Source organism: Stomoxys calcitrans, chromosome 5, assembly GCF_963082655.1.
Source record: "Stomoxys calcitrans chromosome 5, idStoCalc2.1, whole genome shotgun sequence".
NCBI classification, from domain to species: Eukaryota; Metazoa; Arthropoda; class Insecta; order Diptera; family Muscidae; genus Stomoxys; species Stomoxys calcitrans.
The window spans coordinates 76,800,874-76,823,527 of record NC_081556.1 but is presented as its reverse complement, the minus strand read 5'-3'; the positions used below and the strand labels follow the sequence as shown (position 1 = coordinate 76,823,527).

At 37.3% G+C, this 22,654-nt stretch overlaps 1 protein-coding gene across 1 annotated transcript in view; it reads left to right on the top strand.

Moving 5' to 3' along the window:
• Positions 1–22,654, top strand: part of LOC106081066 (hillarin) — a 146,835-nt gene that overhangs the window by 30,190 nt on the left and 93,991 nt on the right. The window contains exon 2 of the mRNA XM_013242778.2: positions 20,717–20,743. The gene's annotated coding sequence lies outside the window, so the exon portion shown is untranslated. The remainder of the gene's footprint in view (positions 1–20,716; positions 20,744–22,654) is intronic.

The window sequence follows — 22,654 nt, the reverse complement described above, 5'->3', positions numbered from 1 at the left end:
TATAGACCGATTTGTCGATTTAGGGTCTTAGGCCCATAACAGCCACATTTATTATCCGATTTTGCTGAAATTTGGGACAGTGAGTTGTGCTAGGCTCTTCGACATCCTTCGTCAATTTGGCTCAGATCGGTCCAGATTTGGATATAGCTGCCATATAAACCGATCCTCCGATTTAGGGTCTTGGGCCATCAAAAGCCACATTTATTATCCGATTTTGCTGAAATTGGGGACATGAATTGCGTTAGGCCCTTTGATATTCCTCATCAATTTGGTGCAGATCGGTCCAGTTTTGGATGTAGCTGCCATATGACCGATCTCTCGATTTCAGAGATCAGTAAAGATTTGAATATAGCTGCCATATAGACCGATCTCTCGACATACGGTTTTGGGTCCATAAAAGGCGCATTTATTGTCCGATTTCGCCGAAATTTGGGATAGTGAGTTGAGTTAGGCCCTTCAACATTTTTCTGAAACTTGGCCCAAATCGGTTCAGATTTGGATATAGCTGGCATATAGACCGATATCTCGATTTAAAGTTTTGGCCCCATAAAAGGCGTATTTATAATCCGATTTCACAGAAATTTGACACAGTGACTTGTATTAGGCTTTTCAAAATCAGTGTCGTATGTAGCTCAGATCGGTTTGTTTTTAGATAAGGCTACTTAAAAGACCAATATTTTGTTATACACAATTGAACAATGACTTATACTTATAAGTATTTGGTCCAAATCGGAACATATTTTGATATAACTGCTATGGGACAAAAGGTATACAATTTTCACCGGATTTTGATGAAAAGGGGTTTACGTATATTCCCGAGGTGGTGGGTATCCAAAATTCGCCCCGGCCGAACTAAACGCCTTTTTTACTTGTTTTGGTAAAAAGTGAAAAACTTACAAAATGCCATTGGACAACACTCCTTCAAATTTCTCACTTGCATTAAGTGAAACTGAGAAAGTTTTCATTTCTATGGCCTCAAAACTGCAGCGGTTATTGATATTCTTGTTGTGGCACGTTTTTTTTTTTGGCAAGTTTTCAACCAATAATTATTTTCCAAGAAGAAATCATAAACACCAAACAAACAAACGGATTGAGCAGATTGAAAACATAAACAAAACCTGATTAGCCAGCCACACGGCATATACTCTCCCTCATATGTTCATGTCGGAGTTGTTTATATCTGATTTGCTTTTGACAAACCCCATGTTGACTGCACATGACTTGGTGTTCGAAACTGTGGTACGAAACAACTGGATGAAGCCATGGCCACGGCCATGGACAATAACGGCTCTCACTTGAGCAAACAAATGAAATATCTATTTGTTTACAAATATTTTCAAATACTCAACTCAGCGATTAGAATATTCACACAAGCAGTTCAGATCCAATACTCACAGACTTCTATGCTCGCCTTGCCACTCAGCCGGTTCCAAGACCAATATTTCCAGTTGAACCCCATGAACATCTGCGAAGTTAATGATCAATGGGGTGATATGATGCCATAACGCCACGAAATATTTTGGGTGGTTTTTGTGTGTTTGCCTATTCAATTCTCTTGCTCGCTCTTTCTGCCCTACTCCGCAAAACCCCAAACCCGTCATCTCTCCTTGCCGTTTATTGTTGTTGTGTGCAAAAATGTTGGAGTTTTTCCTATGCTGGCTTTCATTGTTGTCTCTTGATTTTGCTTTTGCGTCCTCAGTTTATCTGTGTTTGTGTGTGCATGTCTGTCTAACACTGTGCCTGTTGATTGTTTGTTTGTTTACTTATTTCTCTTTGGCCAGGCAATAGAAAACACCAAACAGATGTATGAAGCACGAAAAGAAAACCAACACATACAAATAAAAAAACACAATTCCACAATTCATAAAACACAACTCTACGATTCATCATCATTGTTACAATGGAACTTAAAAAAAAACAACAACAACAAAGCTTTGAACTCAACTATTGAAGTGCTTAAATTTAGGTATTTCTTTGTGTTTTTTTTTTTATTTTTGTGTAGTTTTTTCTTTAATACATTTTCTTTTCCCCTCCTCTGCCCCTATGTGTCGGCAATTTGACGAAATGTTAGTGGAAATCTTAATTAAAACAAAATATGTCATTGTTTAGAGCTTCGAAGCTTCGAAGTGGAGTATAGTCGCTGTCAGTGTGTCACGAACCCAACGCCGTCATCGTCGTTGTGCTATGTCTTGGCTTGGTGAAAAAACAATGACAAAGTTTGTGTTTTAAGTCTTTTGTTTCGTCCAGAGGTTTCTATTACATATCTTCTTTGTCTTATCATCGATAGGTGTTAGAAAGAGGAACAAAAAAAAGGAGCCTATTGAAAGGCGAAAATGTGATGAGAATTTCTTGGAAATCTATCTAAAATGCTGTTATTCACGGTTTTTACGATTAAGTCTCAGTTAATCTTTTGCACGAGTGTTTGGCCAATTTCGTTATATTATTTATTTTTGGTTGGCAACATTGTGGACATTACAGGGACAGAGCAAACAAGAACCTATATTACTTTTTATACCCATTCATTAGGTTTGCAACATATCGAAATATTCATTTCCGGCCCTACAAAGTCTACATATTCTAGGTCGTCGTAAAATCCTAAGACGATCTAGCCATTTCAGTCCGTCTGTCTGCAGTGTTTAAGAATTAAGATATTGAGCTGAAGCTTTGCACAGTTTATTTTTTGTTTGCAGGCAGTTCGAAGATGGGCTATAGGGCCTTGAAATCAGCATTATCCGATTTCGATAAATTTAACACAGTCGGTTTTGTTTGGCCCTCGATATCAGTACCGCGTATGGTCTCGATCCTTAGGGCGTATGATCCGATCGATTTTAATGGCATATTATTACCTTATTTTTCTATATAGCGAGTGGTATTGTATCCTTCTCGCATATGGTGTAGATGCGACTATATTTAGATACCGTGTAGACAAATCTTCCCATTTACAGTTTTGAACCCATATCAGACACATTTATTACCAAAGTTCACTTAAATTTGGAGCAGAGAGTTCTGTTAGACCCCTCAACGTTTTGGAGTATTTTTATACCCTGCACCATAGGATGGGGGTATACTAATTTCTTCATTCTGTTTGTAACTACTCGAAATATTCGTCTGAGACCCCATAAAGTATATATATTCTTGATCGTCGTGACATTTTAAGTCGAACTAGCCATATCCGTCCGTCTGTCTGTCGAAAGCACTCTAACTTTTGAAGGAATAAAGTTAGCCGCTTGAAATTTTGCACAAATACTAATATTAGTGTAGGTCGATTGGGATTGTAAATGGGCCATATCGGTCCATGTTTTGATATAGCTGCCATATAAACGGATCTTGGGTCTTGATTTCTTGAGCCTCTAGAGTGCGCAATTCTTATCCGATTGAAATGAAATTTTGCACGACGTGTTTTGTTATGATATCCAAAAACTGTGCTAAATATGGTAAATCGGTTCATAACCTGATACAGCTGCCATATAAACCGATCTTGGGTCTTGACTTCTTGAGCCTCTAGGGGGCGTAATTCTTATCCGATTTGAATGAAATTTTGCAAAAAGTATTTTGTTATGATATCTAACAACTATGCAAAGTAGGGTTTAAATCGGTCCATGTTTTAATATAGCCGCCATATAAACCGATCATGGGTCTTGACTTCTTGAGCCAATAGAGGGCGCAATTCTCGTCCGATTTGACTGAAATTTTACATGACTTGTTTTGTTATGACTTCCAACAACTGTGCTAGGTATGGCGCAAATCAGTACATAACCTGATACAGCTGCCATATAAACCAATCTGGGATTATGACTTCTTGAGCCTCTAGAGGGCGCAATTCTCATCCGATTTGGCATACATTTTGTACAACGGCATCTCTCATGACCTTCAACATACGTGTTTAATATGGTCCGAATCGATATATAGCTTGATACAGCTGACATATAAACCGATCTCCCGATTTTGCTTCTTGAGCCCCTACAAGGCACAATTCTTATCTGAATGAACTGAAATATTACACAATGACTTCTACAATGTTCAGCATTCATTTATGGTCCGAATAGGACTTTACCTTGATATAACTCCAATATCATAACAGTTCTTATTCAATATTCTCTGTTTGCCTAACAAGAGATACCACGCCTAGAATTCGACAATTGCGATCCATGGTAGAGGGTATAAAAGTTTCGGTCCGGCCGAACTTAGCACGCTCTTACTTGTTAAAGACTGTAGCGTGATTTCAATAGACAGACGGACGGACATGACTAGATTGTCTTAGATTTTTACCACGATCAAGAATATGTATACTTTGTAGGGTCGCAAATGAACATTTCGATGTGTTGCAAACGGAATGACAACATAAATAATCCCCCCATTCTTCGGTGGTGGGTTTAAAAATTGATTCCCAAAATAACAAAAAAAGCGCATTTACATAAGGAAGACAATGCAATTATCGTATAGAATTCCAAAATTTTCAAAAGGCTGATCCCAATAGCTAAAAAGTTTTAATATAAAATCGGCATATAGTGTTTGCTGATATCAGCAAACTTATTTCTCTGGATGTATGAGAACTATATCAAAACTTTGATCGATTTGATCCATTTATAGTCCCAAATGATCGGCGATGATAGGAAGTATTTATGGAAAATTTCGAGTAGCAAGTTGTACTCGTTCCAAAATTAGCATGGTATCGACAAATAGCCAGATGGACAGACGAACAGAGCTAGATTGACTTAAATATCATTGCGATCGAGAATTTATTGACTTTGCAAGTTTTTAAGTAAAGTTAGGTCCAAGGACCGTATTTTAAGATGATACAAAGGAAATGATGAAAATTGATATGGTGAAAAGAAGAAATATTGCCTTTGCACATTTGTTATTGCCTCCAATTATACTCTGAAATTGCTGCCCAAAAGAATCGTTCAAACAACTTGACAAATGATATCCATCGATTTGGCCCCGCCAAACTTAAAGCTATTTTACACGTTATTTTTCTAATTTTGCTTGATAGCAAATCTTTTCATAAAATTTCATTTGGATTCAAAGTCCCAGCTACCACAACCAAAACTAAAATTTAGGCCATTTACAATTAATAAACTTCTCTAATTGAAATTGAGTGATATTGGCAAACAATTAAAATCCAGATTAACGATCTTAGATTGCCATAAAATCTGACGGAAGTCGATATTCGAGTGCCACACTTTGTATACTGTATAGTGGTTGAGATGATTTTCCCAATGACATAGAAAGCCACTTTTTTATTTAATTTTAAACCGGATGGTGAACATTTTTCCTCCACCACCAAAAGCAGCACCAAGTAAAAGTTAATTCGTTGAGATCAAATGCGCTTATGAAGCACAACAATTATTCGTTTTAAGTGTAAAAATTATTTGGCTTAACTGTGCTGATTGCGAACGCATATCACTTTTCCAAACTTTCACTAATTGGGATTAAGTTTTAATAGAAAAAAATGGTTGCAGGCAAAATTTACGTTAACTTTGGCAAAAGGAAAAAAAATCGAACACAATTTGCCTATATTTTTTTGATGATTTTTTTACAACCTCATATCCCTGTATAATATTTTGATGAGTTTTTATTTGAGATTTGATAGAAAACCTCACGCACCAAATGAATTGATTTTTGATTTTTATTTCGGCCTTTGGAAAAGTCACTGTGGCTCTTAAGCTTCAACACAAGCTTTGGAGCCACATATATATAAAATCATCAAACACTTAAGGACGTGAAATATCCACGTTGTCATTGAAGATGATGAATCTTAGTGGAAGGTTGTCCTTGTTGCAGCAGGAGTTATATTATTATTGAGTGAGTTATTGAGAGGCGAGTTCGGTGAACATTTTATTTCACATTCGGGACCGTTCAATTGGCCACCTAGATCGTACGATGTAACACCTTTAGAATGTTTTTTTTTTGGCTATGTTAAAGCTCATGTCTATGCAGACAAGCCCGCTTCAATTGACAAGTTGGAAGACAACATTTGTGAACTAGTCGAATGGTTGGAAAGAGTATGCCAAAATTGGACTAAGCGGATGGACGATTTGAGTCGCAGTCATAGTCAGCATTTGCATGAGATAATCTTCAAACATTAAATTATATGAACCGTTCTATCAATTCGAATAAAGATTTCATGCATTTTTCTAAATTTAATGTGTTTTTTCTTTGACAAACTTTCCTAAAGCTCTTAAAAAATCACAGAACTTTGATCGCACGCTAACAACACTGGTTACTTCGGGAAATGTTTAAAAAAGAGATTCATATTTTTTTCCAGTATGTCTTCAAGTATTTGAGAGCTGCAGATAGTTCTTCAACATCTACAGCTCGAAACAATTGACTACTAAATCAATGATCAGCCCATGAATATGAAATTAATGAACAGATTTTACGCAACCTATTCCGGGTTTCAGGAATCAGAATCAACGCAAGAAAAACTAGAACGGCACGAGAGTTCCAACGTGCATTGCAGATTTTTGGAAACTGGTTAAACTTTACAAAAGGGAATTCACTCCTCTCAGTGAAGTGATGGAAGACACGATTGAGGTGCAAGAGATGCTCAATGTCGTCTCTTCAGTCGCCTGTTTCTTTAATCTGAGTTTTACCATTTCTGAAGGCTGTTTTCAATTCATCATCAATTCCTACACAAAGAAGTACTGGATGTTTGGTGATCTAGTCGATCCATAGAGCTCATAGTCTATGACAACGCGAAGAAGGCGATGCAGCACATGGTGCTGTCAATAGATGAACTTGAATGTGGGTTGACGTTTCTCTTCGAACATTTGGTGCAGTCGAACTAAAACGCCTGTTTTTTTTCCCGTGGTCGGCAACAATCATCACAATTGATCTCCACACATTAAACTCATCTAACAATTTAATTTCTTTGGATTCATTCTCAGGGAATACGGCCTGATATTTAAAGCTCTAAAGGTGTTTGTCGTCAAAGTACATGCTCCACTTCTCCAGATAAAGCGTACTTACCAAGTACATCTTCAGCCGAGCAGTTTCTTTGTAACAAGGCGTTTTGCAATGCCTGTTGGGTTATGCCTCCTTTTTCTTATTTATGTTGCATCATAATCCTCACAAAGACTATTTGTGGTGTTGTCGAATGAGTCCGGGGTACTTTCGGAACAATCAAGTATTGCCGAGTTTATAAGTGTGGAAATAGTCGCTTCTATTGCCCTCATTCGCTTGGATGGGTGGATGGCATTGGCACCAGCAGTTTTGTCACTCTCAACTTGTAGTTTGTAGAAGTTCTCCTCTTCTTTGCACATCCATTCGCCTTTTAGATTGGTTATGTCAAACAATTCCTTTAATAAATCAAAGTTTTGTATTTCTGCAAATGACTTGATCAGACATATGCGGGAAGTTCAATGTTTTGCTCCATAGGGACTTAAGCTCTATTGCCATTTGATCGATCCTTACACTCCCTTCTTTGGAAGTGAACTTAACAAATTTGAAGCTTCCAATGACGTGGTTTGTCAGAGACTTGTTTCTCCGTTTTATAGTCCATAAACAATTGACACGTTGCAAACTGTGTTCGGTTCTAACAGGTATTTATGAATTTTGGGGTGGCTATATACCTGAGTTAGCATGTGAACGTTGCACATTTCTCAAAACTTCCAAATTAATGACCCCTCACAAATGAGTTTTCTGTAACAAAATCATCCTCAACAGGTAGCCAACGAAAAAACACACATCAATAAAAAATGGAGTGGCTACAATAAACAACCCCAATGGGCAATTAAACTTTAATTTATAAGGGCTTTTTCGTATCCTGCCACAATCATAAAAATGACAAAACCTTTTGTTTCTTATCAAGTTTCTTTAAATCTGAGAATCATAAAAAAGTCTTAAAACTTTTTTAAAAAATGATTCCAAATCAGGTTCCTTGCTTAGTTGTTAATAAAAACGAAGTATGTAAACTGATTTTTATGATCAATATCTCGTTTTGTTGATAGGTTGTATAGCTTTTCGCGAGACTTATAAGATTAGACTCATTTTTCCATTATGGATTTGTATGATTAAAAAAAAAACTACAAAAATATAATTTCACAGTATTCAGTTCTGTTGGTCAAAAGTTATGGCCCCAGAAGATTGGAGATGTCAAAAGTGGTCAACTTTTACATCCTATATTTAAAACTATATCTGCAGCAGCAATTTCCTGAAAGGTTATGGCCTACTCTACAAATGTCTCGAACATCTTGTACCGCCAAGACCAACAGATAAAAAGTTGTAGACTTATTTCCAATTTTTTTGCCGTTTGGGCCAAAAAACCGTTTGCCGAACCTCAGTGCCTTACACCACACTGATCAGACTATTCCGACGGGTTACCCGCTGATCTATCTTAAATAGATCAGCGGGTAACCCGTCGGTTCCTGCTGCCTTATTGTTCTTTAGTCGGGTCACTGCTACTTGGACCTCATTCTGACTAGGAGGTAAACATTTTATACCATCATCAGGGATTGGTTGTGCGGTATCCTCTTCGCCGCCAACATCGGACACTAGCAGTTGGGCAAAATGTTCTTTACATATCCTCAGCATGTTATCTGTGTCAGTTACCAGATTTCCTTCTTTGTCTCTGCAGGAGGATGTGCCTTCACCAAAGCCATCGGTTTGATGTTTAATTCTTTGGTAGAATTTCCGGACTTCATTCTGACTCCTGTACATTTTAAGTCGCTCACACTCACGTCTTTCCATTACCTTTTTCTTTCTGCGGAATAGACGTTTCTCGTCTCTCCTTTTCTCCCGATACCTCTCCTTCATCTGGCTCGTTGCTACTGATTGCAGGGTTGCTCTATATGCTGCATTCTTGGATTCATTAGCATCTCGACACTCTTGGTCAACTATAAGGGCCGCTGAACGTTGTCTTCTACAATCAAACAGAAGACATAGCATTTGATTATTTGTTATTTTATAGACATCCGCTGGTTTACTTCCTTCACTTACTCCCGTTGTAACGCAACGAACCAAGTAAATCCGAGTGCAGATTTCCACTTCATACCCAAAACTATTGTTTTCAGTTGACAGAGTTCATTTCCCCCTTTGTTTTGAATAATTAATTTTTGATTCAATTTTTGACAATTAATTTAACTATTGTGTTTTTTTTTGTCGCGGCAGTCTTGAAATCCATAACAGGAAACCATTGTTTTGGATTAGTGTCTTAGCTGTGATGGCGCTTCGTCCCACTCATTTGGAGAAGCAAGCATGACGTTCGGTTTGGTACATTTTTTTTCGCTTCATTTTGTTTGAAAATTTCTCATTGACAACAATTGGTGGTTTTTTTATTATTGCCTACTTTTTTTCCCCCAGCCGGCCATAAGTAATGACAGACACTTCGCTTGTTTTAATTTGGATGACGCCTACATTTGTCATTTCCTTATATGGAAAAGCTTCAAGAGATGTAATCGAAAATCTATTAGTGTCTGACAATTAGCATCAAATATCAATTACAAATGAAGAAGCTTGAGAGATTTATTTTTCAAAGGCGAATGCATGAATGTTTACTGCCATTTGTTTTCCCAGGCACATCGAAGGGTTGAAAATAAATTTCAAAGTCTTTGTAATGAGATTAGTGAGATAATGATTTTTTTTTATATTGATATGACATATTGATGCCAAGTATGGCTGCAGACTCCAAGACAATAAGGAATTTGAACTAAATTTTGGTTATTGTTCTGGCTAGTTTGGGTTATAATTTTTTACGGTTTGATGATTAATTATGTAATGTCATAAAAGGTGGAAATACAGCAGCTTGATTTCTTTGAAGGAATGGAGTTTTTCGAATCCGAACGAATCCATACTCTTCAAATCTTATGTACCCTTCACTCCTACCCTGGGAGGGCCACCATAGCTCAAAGGTTAGCATATCCACCACTGACGTTGAGCGCCTGGATTCAAATCCCGGCAAGAACATCAGAACACATTTTCCGTGGTAAATTTCTAGTACTGGCTACACTTGTGAGGTATTTACCTTAGGCTATCAGCCGTGTAAAGATCTCTATTATGTGGTGATGCTCTGCGACAAGCCGTTCGGACTCGGCAATAAATAGGAGGTCCCTAAACATTGAGCTTAAAATTGTATCGGAAAGCACTCGTTGATGTGAGAGAATTATAACCGTTGTTCAATAATGGAATGTTCATGGCGAAATTTGCCAATCTCCCTGGGCGATCTTTGTACAGGTAGAAACCAAAATGGAATAATTGAAGGTCAACATAGAGACCGAACACACCTGACTCTTATATTTCTAGGCATAAGAGAATACTACATACTGCCAAATTGATTAGAATTTCCGTCCTATAAATGATCATGAAATAAAATCCTATCGATTTGAAGAGAGTTACTTTTAATCGCTGTATCCTTTTGTATATCTGCCTGCATTTGTATTTTTGTGAACAAAGTTCTTATATTTGAAGTAGGAAACTTTTGAAATTATTGAGTTCGACTTTTCGGCTGAACAACTGTCAAAACGTATACATAAATAAAAAAATGGTGACGAAGAAAATGCCAACACATTCCGCTGTGATGGTACTGGTACTGCGATGGTAATTATACCCGCCACCGAAGGATGGGGCACATCGAAATATCGATTTCCCACCCTATATGGTTAAGTTCGAAGATGCGCTATATCAGACTATATCTTTATATAGCGATTTTGCTTAAATTTGACACAGTGAGTTATGTTAGGCCCTTCGACATCCTTCGTCAATTTGGCCCAGATCGGTCCAGATTTGGATATAGCTGCCATATAGACTGATCCGCCGATTTAGGGTCTTAGGCCCATAGAAGCCACATTTATCCGATGAAATTTTGTACGATGGATCCTCTCATGACCATCAATATATGTCTTTATTAAGGTCTGAATCGGTCTATAGCCTGATACAGCTCCCATATAAAACGATCTCTCTATTTTACTTCTTGAGTCCCCAAAGAGCGCAGTTCTTATTCGAATTAGCTGACATTTTACACAGATCTCCAACATATAATTTAATTATGCTCCGAACCGGACCATATCTTGATATCGCTCTAATAGCGGAGAAAATCTTTTTTTATCCTTTTTTGCCTAAGAAGGGAAATGCTGGAAAAACTCGACGAATGCGTTCCACGGTGGAGGGTACATAAGATTCGGCCCGGCCGAACATAGCACGCTTTTACTTGTTTAAGATAATATTTAAAAAAAAAAAATTAAAGACAAAATTTTAATATTTTTCTAAAGATAAAATTTCAATGACATTTTTTTCTAAAAACAAACTTTTAATAACATTTGTTAAAGGCAAACATTAAATAAAATTTGTCCTTGAGACAAAATGAAATGAAATACAATTTTTTCCAAAGACAACATTTTAATAAAACTTTTTATTTTTATACCTTCCACCATAGGATGGGGGTATACTAATTTCGTTATTCTGTTTGTAACACCTCGAAATATGCGTCTAATACTCCATAAAGTATATAAGATCGACTTTTTTAGTCGATCTAGCCATGTCCGTCCGTCTGTCTGTCCTCCTGTATGTCGAAAGCACGCTAACTTTCGAAGCAGTAAAGTTAGGTGCTTGAAATTTCGCACAAATACTTTTTGTTAGTGTGGGTCGGTTGGGATTGTTAATGGGTCCAAATCGGTCCAAGTTTTGATATAGCTGTCATATAAACCGATCTTGGGTCTTGACTTCTTGAGACTCTAGAGGGCGCAATTCTCGTCCGATTTTACTGAAATTTTGCACGTGGTGTTTTGGTATCCTTTCTAACAATTGTACTAAATATGATTCAAAGCGGTTCATAATCTGGTATAGCTGTCATATAAACCAATCTGGGGTCTTGGAGGACACACAGCGCAAAGGTTAGCATGTCCACCTATGACGCTGAACGCCTGGGTTCGAATCTTGGCGAGACTATCAGAAAAAATTGTCAGCGGTGATTTTCCCCTCCTAATGCTGGCAACATTTGTGAGGTACTATGCCATGTAAAACTTCTCTCCAAAGGGGTGTCGCACTGCGGCACGCCGTTCGTACTCGGCTATAAAAAGGAGGCCCCATATCATTGAGATTAAAACTTGAATCGGACTGCACTCATCGATATGTCAGAAGTTTGCCCCTGTTCCTTAGTGGAATGTTCATGGGCAAATTAGCAATTTTTTGGGATCTTGACTTCTTAAGCCTCTAGAGGGCGCTGTTATTATCCAATCTGGGGTCTTCACTTCTGCTTTTAGAGGGCATAATTTTTATCCGATTTAACTATAATTTTGCACGTAGTATTTTGGTATTACTTGCAACAATTGTGCTAAGTATGATTCCAATCGGTTCTTGGATCTTTGACCTTGACTTTTTGAGCCGCTGGAGGGCGCAATTTTCATCCTATTTGCATGAGATGTTTTGTTATGACTTCCAGCAACTGTGCTAAGTATCGGTACATAACCTTATATAGCTGCCATATAAACCGTCCTTCTGATTCTGTTGGGCCTCTAGAGGGCGCAATTCTCATCCCAATTGGCTGACATATTGTACAACGGCTTCTCCCATGACCTTCAACACACGTGTCCAATATGGTTTGAATCGATCTATACCTTGAAACAGCCCCCATATATACCGATCTCCCGATTTTGCTTTCAGAGCCCCTACAAGGGGCAATTCTTATCCGAATGGACTGAAATATTACACAATGACTTCTACAATGTTCATCATTCAATTCATTTATGGTCCGAATAGGACTATAACTTGCTTTTTTTGTCTGTTTCTCTTTCGAGAAGAGCTCAATGGTCGGAGATTTGCCTTGCAAATGGAAAAGAAAAGCCAGAAATAGCAACACACCAACCACTGTGAGGCGCTTTTCGTATTTGGTTAGAAGACTTTTCGACCATATGAGGTGTGATGGCTTCAAGTTGTATTTGATTCGTATTTATTGCGACAACACCTTTATGATACAAATACCATATTAACCACACTCGATAACCCTGTCTATTAGCTGTACTTTCCCAATGCATGTGTTTTCGTGTAATGCCAGATTTTTTTTCTGTGACAATTACACTTCTTCCATGATACACTAGATTCTGTGCATTGGTTGGAAGTTGTATTGATGCCTTTGAACGCTAGACAACGGCAACGGTTCTCGCTGTTGCTACGTGTGGCCGGGCTCCGCCGAATTTTTTCATAATTAAATTCGAGACGAGCCCGATGATCGGAGATTTTCTTTGCAAATGGAAAAGGAAAGAAGCGATTGCAACACACCAACCGCTATGGGATGCGTTTCGTCTTTGGTTAGAAGACTTTTCGACAATATTAGGTGTGAAGGCTTCAAGGGCAGTTCGTTGGTATGTTACAATTGAATCGTATTTATTGCGAAAACGCCTCTATGATACGAATACCACAATAACCACGCTCGACAACCCTGTCTATTAAAAATTGCACGACTCCGGGTAAAATTGGTCAAACGTATTTATAATTGCAAAATGACATTTGTTTCTTAAGTCTTTTGTTTATGTGTGTTAAGTATACAGATGTAGTATATATATTTAGTACACAAAGGAAATTAAACAATTAATTAACTAATTTTGTTTACTATTTTTCTACTTAATGGATGTTTACCTTCAAGCAACCCTCACAAAAATATGTTGAAAATTTATTTTTATTTTTGACTCTACCTTTTTAACTATGATTCTGGTTTTAATTATATAATTGTCCGGCTTATATATATTTGTTAAATTAAAAACATTATGCAAATTATATTGATGAACACGATTAGCTGCATACAATTGAATGCGGTGCTTTTCGCTTTGGTTTTTTTTTTTCAATAAAACTACTAACCAACCAGAAATGACACAATAAACAAATAATTGTGGTCCATACAAAACAGCCGAACGACCACACCGCTAGACGGAAGCAAAAGAAATTCCAAAGGTGTGGAATGAAAGGAAACGAAAGAAATGGATATTAAATATACTTTCGATTTTTTCTTCTTTACGTCTTCTGTATATATTTGTGGTATTTGTTATGGGCTGGTGCGTTTGCACATTTGTATCTATAATTTATCGCTCATTATCTTTCACATATTTTGTGCGATTTTAATAATGACATAACAGCATTTCTTCAGCGAACTACAATAACATAAGGGAGGCAAGCGGAAGCGGAGGAAAACATATTGTGATTCAGCAGTCACAACGGATTAGTAAAGTAAACTTAGTAGAGCTAACATAAGAAGAGCGCTTGCAGCCGCGATTAATTAAACAATCTTCTGGAAGATTTTTATGCAATTGTTCTTCCGTATGAGTCGCGAAACACTCTTCTACGATGCCTTTGGGCAATACACTGCGAAATTTTAAGCAACTCTCCGCGACGATTCTCTTACAACTCATTGCGTTATAAACGTCCGTATGACTCATGAAACACTCTTCCAGGTTATTGTTTGGTAATCCATGGCATGTGTGGAAGTTTAAGCATCTCTTTGCGATGATTCTTTCGCAACCCATTGCGTTAAAATCGCCCAGAAAATTTGTTTCTAAATAGCCCGAGTTAACTTTTCGCTATTGTGTTTATTCTCATGCCTGGTGCGTTTAGGACTTGTATTGAATTTTGTTAGTCGATGTTTTGTTTCGAGTGGATAACTTCCACAACATAAAACAGAATTCTCACTTCGTTTATGTGATAATTGGTACTTAGTATGGCGAATATGACGAGTAATACAAACATTTTTATACCCTCCACCATAGGATGGGGGGTATACTAATTAAGTCATTCAGTTTGTAACACCTCGAAATATGCGTCTAAGACCGTCCGTCCATCCGTATGTCTGTCGAAAGCACGCTAACTTTGGAAGGATTAAAGTTAGGCGCTTGACATTTTGAAGTTCGGTCGGGATTGTAAATGGCCCAAATCGCTCCATGTTTTGGTATAGCTGCCATATAAACCGAACTTGGTTCTTGACTTCTAGATCTTGTAGAGGGCGCAATTCTTATCCAATTTGGCTAAAATTGTGCAGGAAGTGTTCTGGTATGACATCCAACAACTGTGCCAAGTATAGTCTATATAAGTTCATAACCTGATATAGCCGCCATATAAACCGATCTCCCGAATAAATTTCTTGAGCTTCTAAAGGGCGCAATTCTTATCCGATTTGGCCGAAATTTTGCATGTAGTGTTTTATAGGGACGTCCAACAACTGTGTTAAGTATTGTCTAAATCAATCTATATCCTGATATAGCCGCCATATAAACCTATCTTCCGATTAGACTTCTTTGGCTCCAAGAGAACGAAATTCTTATCCAATATAGGTGAAATATGACATATGTCGTTTTTGTATGACTTCCAGCAACTGTTCTAAGTATGGTCTAAATCGGTTATAACCTGATATAGCTGCCAAATAAATCGATCTTCAAGTTTGACTCTTTGAGCCTCTGGAGGTTGCAATTATTACTTGATTTGCTTGAAATTTTGAAGGTGATGTTTTTTATGACTGATGTTTTTCTATTCGAAAAAGTCATTTAAAGAGCTTGACAAATGCGATCCACGGTGGAGGGTATAAAAGATTCGGCCCGACCGAAATTAGCACGCTTTTACTTGTTTTTTTTTAAGTTTTTTCCTAATTTTTCGTTTTCGATGAACAACTTATCTTAATACGCATTTTAGATCTTGCAATCAAACAACGCTTATAAGTGAAGAGAATTTCAACCCTGCAAACATTTTCCATCGTGAAAAAAATCGTTCTCGAATCTACTTGATGATGGTTATGATCGCTGACGAGCTCGTCCAAGAGGCGTAGAGGATTCCCCTGTCGAATCTTCTGTAAGAGAATTCCGTGAATCTTCCATATAAGTTGAAGTTGAAGTTGTCTCCTCAAAACAAAACATCGAATAACATAATTCAATAGAAGTACTACACGCGCCAGGTATTAAAATAAAAGCAATAACTCAGGAGATAGATAAACAAATCTTTTGGATGATTATACGCAATGAGTTGCGTATTAATCAACGCAAAGAATTGCTTAAAGTACCACACAAGCAATGGATTGTCTAATGATATCCAAGAAGAGTTTTTCACGACTCGTACGGAAGAAAACTTGTTTAAAAATCTCCCCAAAGAAAGTTTATTCATCGCGGGGACGAACTCTCTTCAAAATTATATGAAATTTGAATAGGCCAATAGCCCATTATATGCATATATGTTAAGTTATGTAAGGATGAAAAGAGGATTCAGATTCTTATCCGCCCCATGCCACTATGGACAAATATCTTAACCAGTAATAAGAGATCTATGAGAAAAATTCCATTCTGCTACACTAAATCTTTTCCATTCTATGCACAGAGTTTCTTAACTGTGTACCTGCTCCTATCCTCTGTCCACTCCTCTGTCGTCTATTTCTAATAGACGCAGTGGCACCCTCATACTTCATTTATGTGGATCGGATTTCTGAATAGTACCTAGTTTTCTAGTAGGTGTGGTCCTCATATACCCGCCTATGTCAAGACAACATGTTCTCTGTACCTACTATAATATGCGAAAGTTAATATTGGTCTAATTACGCTCCTGCAGAGTCAGTGAACTATCTTCCGATTTAATCCCCAGTTCGAGCCTACATAATGCCCAACCTTTGTGAGTCTTCTCAGTACTCTACCGGATGCAGCACTTCGAGGTCAATTTCCTATCCAAGATAATTTCGAATTATTTAACCTTGATGGATATCGAAATTGTTCTGTTGAGGAAGCGTGGTCCCTCTAATTGGGCCACCTGTTAGCCAATTCGGAATCCTTACCTTTGGAAGTGTTATAATATCGTCTGCGTAACAGACGGTCTCAAAACCCTCCTTAGCCAGGATCTGTACTAGACTAATTATGGTGATTACCCATAGAAGTGAGATCCCTTAGACGTATGTTATGAGACTAGGGATGTCAGACGTCATTTTGACGATTTTCTTAGTCAAAATTTTGCCTTTCGACACTAGACGATGATTGCTTTAAATTGTATTGACAATTTTTTTTTTTACTTTGAATGTCATATAGTCAATAAGATCATCAGACCGATATTGGAAAACATGGTTGTCTTTTGCTAAAAATAGTAATACAGTCCTGTTTTTACTAAATCGGGTTTTGTGTAAAAAACGACCCGTCTCTTTTAGAATGTATTATTAATTGTTCTTTGTCAGGCCTTTATTAAATCTTTATATTTAAAAAAAATGTTGTGTGTAAATGTCATAATTTCAATAAAATTTAAATTTTATGGTTTTCAATACTTTATCCGCGTATGACGCTGAAAGCCTGGTTTCGAATCCTGGCATGAACATAAGAAAACATTTTCAGCGGTGATCACCCCTCCTAATGCTGGCGACATTTGTGAGGAACTATGCCATTTGAAAAATGGTATGGCAGCCATGTAATGATTACTCCCCAAAGAGGTGTCGCACTGTGGCTGTTCCTATATGGTATATTCAAGGGCAAATTTGCATTATGCAATATCAATACTCTACTATAGAAGAGGTTTTTATTTCACTGCAATTTTGTCCTGAGAAACATTTTTACAAAATTTTAGTAAAGTTTTTATGGAGGCAATTTTATCCTGAGATACATTTTTACAAAATTTTAGTAAAGTTCTTATTGGAGGCCACCGTAGCGCAGAGGTTAGCATGTCCGCCTATGATGCTGAACACCTGGGTTCGAATCCTGGCGAGACCATAAAAAAAATTTTCAGCTGTGGTTTTCCCCTCCTAATGCTGGCAACATTTGTGAGGTACTATGCCATGTAAAACTTCTCCCCAAAGAGGTGTCGCACTGCGGTACGCCGTTGACTCGGCTATAAAAAGGAGGCCCCTTATCATTGAGCTTGAACTTGAATCGGACTGCACTCATTGATATGTGAAAAGTTTGCCCCTGTTCCTTAGTGGAATGTTCATGGGCAAAATTTGAATGTTTGCATTTGCAGTAAAGTTTTTATTGAAATTTTGTGTTCAAGGAAAATTTTAGTTAAATTTTATCTTTGGAGAAAATTTCATTAAAATTTGGTTTCTATATAATATATTTCATTGATATTTTGTATTTTTGAAAATTTGTTCTTCATATTAAATATTGGAATGTTTATGGTTTTATTGAAAGTAATTGTAAATCAAACTAACAGCCCTCATTATTTGAGCTTCCAGAGGTCTTTCACCCTCCGAAAACTTCGAAAACTAAATGAAAAAAACAAGATTTAGGTGTGACGATTTTATGATGTTTTTCGATGTTGACGATATTTTCTTCATTTCGACAATTTTTCATGAAACAGATCTGGCAGCACTGCATGAGACCCACAACTTAGTCACCGTTTCATTAGCATTTTGTTTATCCAGTCTCTAAGGCTTCGGTCAACCTCTTGTTGGTCTAACGATTAGAAGAGTTTGTTGGTCCTCTCATTATAAAAACCCCTTCAAAGTCAATTTATACCGCCAACGTGTACGACTTGGCACGCTGCACAGTGGATTAGAATCGAAGAAAACTACTAAAAAATATACAGAACGGGTAGAGGTATATCTTTCAAATTTTAATTGGTTCGAGCTGAGGTGTTAGCAAGATCATACACAAAATTTCAAAGCGATTGTAAATTTTGTCATCAATCCAAATCATGAATCAAAATGAAAATCGAACTGCAAATGCCCTCGTAAATTGCAAAATGCGAAGCCAATCTCGGCCAAAATTTCAAAAAATAAAAATTACAACTCTTATATTCTTAACACCAGTGGAGATATTATGTACCTCAAGCAGATAATTGAGCACTATCCATAAAAAAAGAGAAATTTTAAAATCGGGCCACAAATGAAGGATTTGAATATCCAGCAATTTTTAGAAATGCTAAGGTGACTAAATTTAGGGGCCTTCCAAGAGACGCCCGTGTCACTTACAGCCATGAAATTTTGCACATGATCTCAGCTTAACCATTTCAAGATTCAAAAAGTAATCTCTATCCATTTTCAAATGACATATTTTTTTTTACTAGTTTTTTCGTTTTTATCCCGCTGTGCGCTGGTTTGAGCCGATGTGTGAAAGCCCGCATTGTCATGGTGAACATTGATTCGTCTTCTCTCGTTCGTTTTTCGAATTTCTCCCAAGACTTCAGGCAATCAAATTGTGGTGTACTACTTAGAAATGCCCGTCCTACGCCACGTGACCAGTTTTACCCAAGAAACAGGTGATCATTTAGTTCGAAGTTATTCTTCCATCAACAACTGTCTTAGAATTTGGCCCGTCTTTGAAGACCCACCTTGTCGATTTTTGTTTTATTTCGGGTTAATGCGCACAGATCCTCTATTGGCCACCTGTGACGATCTGGTTAACGGATTTGAAGCACCACTAACGTAGTTTTTCAACATTTGTTCGCACTAATCGACATGAGCCTTTATTGAGGATTGTCAAATTGTGCGGAATCCAACGAAAACAAACCATTTTTACAGCAAGTTGTTCATGCAATATCGAATACATGTGCGATATTGAATGCCGAAGGATGCCTCTATCTCACGGTATGCCACATGACGATCTTGCATTATAAGTTCACGCAATGCATCAATGTTTTTTGGTGCAACGGAAATTCACGAAATTCGACTTTAAGCGAGCGTCGGCTACAACAGAATTCATTAAATCAGTTTTTCGCAATGTTATAGGATGGTGCTTCATTGCCATACAAAGATTGAAGTTCACCAATGCACTCTTGTCATGATAATCCACGTGATGGTCGTACGTCAAAACGTTCTGAGTACGATTATGCTACAAAAAGTCAAACTTTTGAATAAAGATGTCAGATTGCACCTGGTAACACTTGGTGTTGCCTAGGCCAGATACCTATATAGCAGCTCTCGTATGTTTTCTATTTTTACCATATACCCACTTTAAATATGGATATATATATTATTCCGGATTTTCTAGATTTCATTTCTAAATATCAAAGGTTGCGTAGTTTTCATCCGATTTTATTATACGGCATTTCATTTGATACACTAACAACAACAATCAAAATGCTACAGTTGGAGTGAATATAATATGGCCTGAAGCTGCCATGCTCCTAAAAAGGCTCGATTATTGTAATAACATAGGCTTAGAACTGGATAAATAAAGTATAAAGTAAATGGGTATATAAAGTTTTGGTTGACCAATCGTGATATGGTGTCAATAACACATTGAAACATTGATATGTGACCTTAATAAGTAAATATATTCCTGATCGTATTGATGCACTAAGTTGATTAAGGCATGTCCGTCTGCCGAACGAATGAAGCTATCTACATGAAAATTTGCAAAAATACTATTTATGAAGCAGGTAGTTAGGGATTGTACAAGAGTCAAATCGGTTATATTTGGATATATCTCGTATGAAATGCGGTCCTTTGATTTGCTTTTCCAGCTTGTAGAGGCCTCAAATTCAAAATTTATTCAGAATTTAGTAAATGAAGTTAGTTTATGAACTATCTTCACTCCAAATGACATCCAGATAGTTCCATAAAGGAATATGGCCACCATATAAACTGAATCTCCATTTAACTTCTTCGCCCCTATGAGCGTCAATCATTACCCTGATAGCATCAGTAGTTATCATTTGTTTCATCAAATATATTTCGAATACAAACTTAGTTAGTAAGTGTTAATCCTGAGCATAAGTCATTGTAGTGGGTAGGTTCACCAAAAGGCAGTTTTAACTTGATATGTTTTTCAGTTTATGTTCAACTGAATATATTTAATTAATTTATTATTTATTAATTAATTAATTTCTTTTTAACTTTTAGGTGGTTTGGACCAATTAAATGTTTATGGTGAGTTATTTTTAAATTACAAGTTTTTTGTAGATATAGTTGGTTTAGAAAAAACAAAATAGGGTAAAGAAAAACTCAAGGTGTATTTAATAAGGTGGCCGCATCGGCGAATTGCTACAACAAAGCCTCTTTTTGGGAACTTGATATGTCAAAATTTGTAAACAGGGTGAAGAAAATTCGATTCGCCCTGACATTTTAAATTTTCGGAAAATTTTTTTCGACTAATCAGAGCAAAAAGAAAGAAGTTTATTAATTTTTGAGTGTCAAACAAGAGAATACATATTCAAAAATGTTCAAACTTTCAATTAGCTTTAGAGGCTTTAACCACAAAACTGGCTAGCACATTGAGGTCCGATCGGCGTGGTATTTATAGCCGCCACGAGAAGATTAGCTGCGAGGTACCGGGCGCGTCCACAGGTTGCGGATAGTGGAATGCTCCTTATGGAGTCGTGGACAATAAGCGGTATCGAGCGGAGAGTCTCAGTGAGAGGCCGGGCGGCACCAACTCTTGCATAAATACTGAATGTCTGGCATTGTACTGACGTATATTTTATCAGCGTTCTTCTGCGCTTTTTGTATCTTTCGGAGGCGATACAATAGACCTAAGTTCCCTGAGTGAAACTGATATTGAATGAGGTTGCTAGACACGTGCCATTATATACCCTAATTTTAAAACCCATACCAGCAGCAAACACAATTTATAAAATATTTATTTTGAAGTTTATATTTTTGTGCGGCGAATTCAAAAATGAGTTGACATATCAAATTCTCTCAGCTGGGTTGATGATAAACCTTATCTTGGAAAATCTAATTGACAAATTGTTCACAGAACAGTTCACAAGAGAATCACAAAATATTCGATAAAATTCGTTTATATAACATACAAGCATAGCTAATATGATTGATATTTAAAGTTGACAAAATTCAAACGTTTAAATGATTGTTTTCTATTTTTTACAACACATGTCAAATACAATTATTTCGTCCCAAACTATGAATATAGATTTCAGGCAACTCAAGAAAAACTTAATTTAAGTTTTTATGACCTAAATGCAAAATTGAGTTCAAACAACCCACAAATGAGAATATATTTCTTGCCGTTTATTTTGCTGCAAGAAATCTGAAGATATCCGGCACCAAATCTTTAGCGTCATTGTTTACTTTATGGTCAGCCGAGATGCATAAGCAGTTGAATGTGATATCGGAGGCATAAAAATTCCAAAATACTTGGATTCACATTTGACAGCATTTGTAGATTTTCCGCACACTTCACTGCAATTTATGACAGGTCAGAAGTAGAAACAAGGCCCTCAAGTCGCTTGTTAGCAGCACTTGGGTTGCTGGCAAAGAAACCTTGTTGACTACATACATACAAAACAATTGGCAGATCTCTGGTAAACTAAGCAGCACCGGCATGGACTCACCAGCTGAGCGACACGCGCTGGAATAACATTCAGACTTGTCATAACACCGCCCTATGTACTGAGATGGACTGTTTCCTCAGAGCGAACCGTGCGAAGGCACTACATGCTGTCCAAGGCATCCACCGCTCAGAGACATCCGTATGCATCTACATGATATAGAGTGGGAGGCGCAGCGTTGTAAGAGAGAACTGTGAGGCGTTGCAGACAAGTCTAGATAGCTTTCACGCAGACATTGTAGCAAAAGCGGTGAACTCAGTCTTTGAGATCGGATGCCGCCCATTGCACCTGAAAAAGTTAGCCTCCTAAAAACAAATCAGAGTAACTCTGACTCAATTGAGTTCCGGCATATGCAGCCGCTCAATACCTACAGCGCTATGATTCATACCTTCGTCGTGGATATGTGCCTGATATAGCTGTCATGTAAACCGATCTGGGATTTTGACTTCTTGAGCCTCTAGAGGTCGCAATTATTATCCGATTTGCCTGA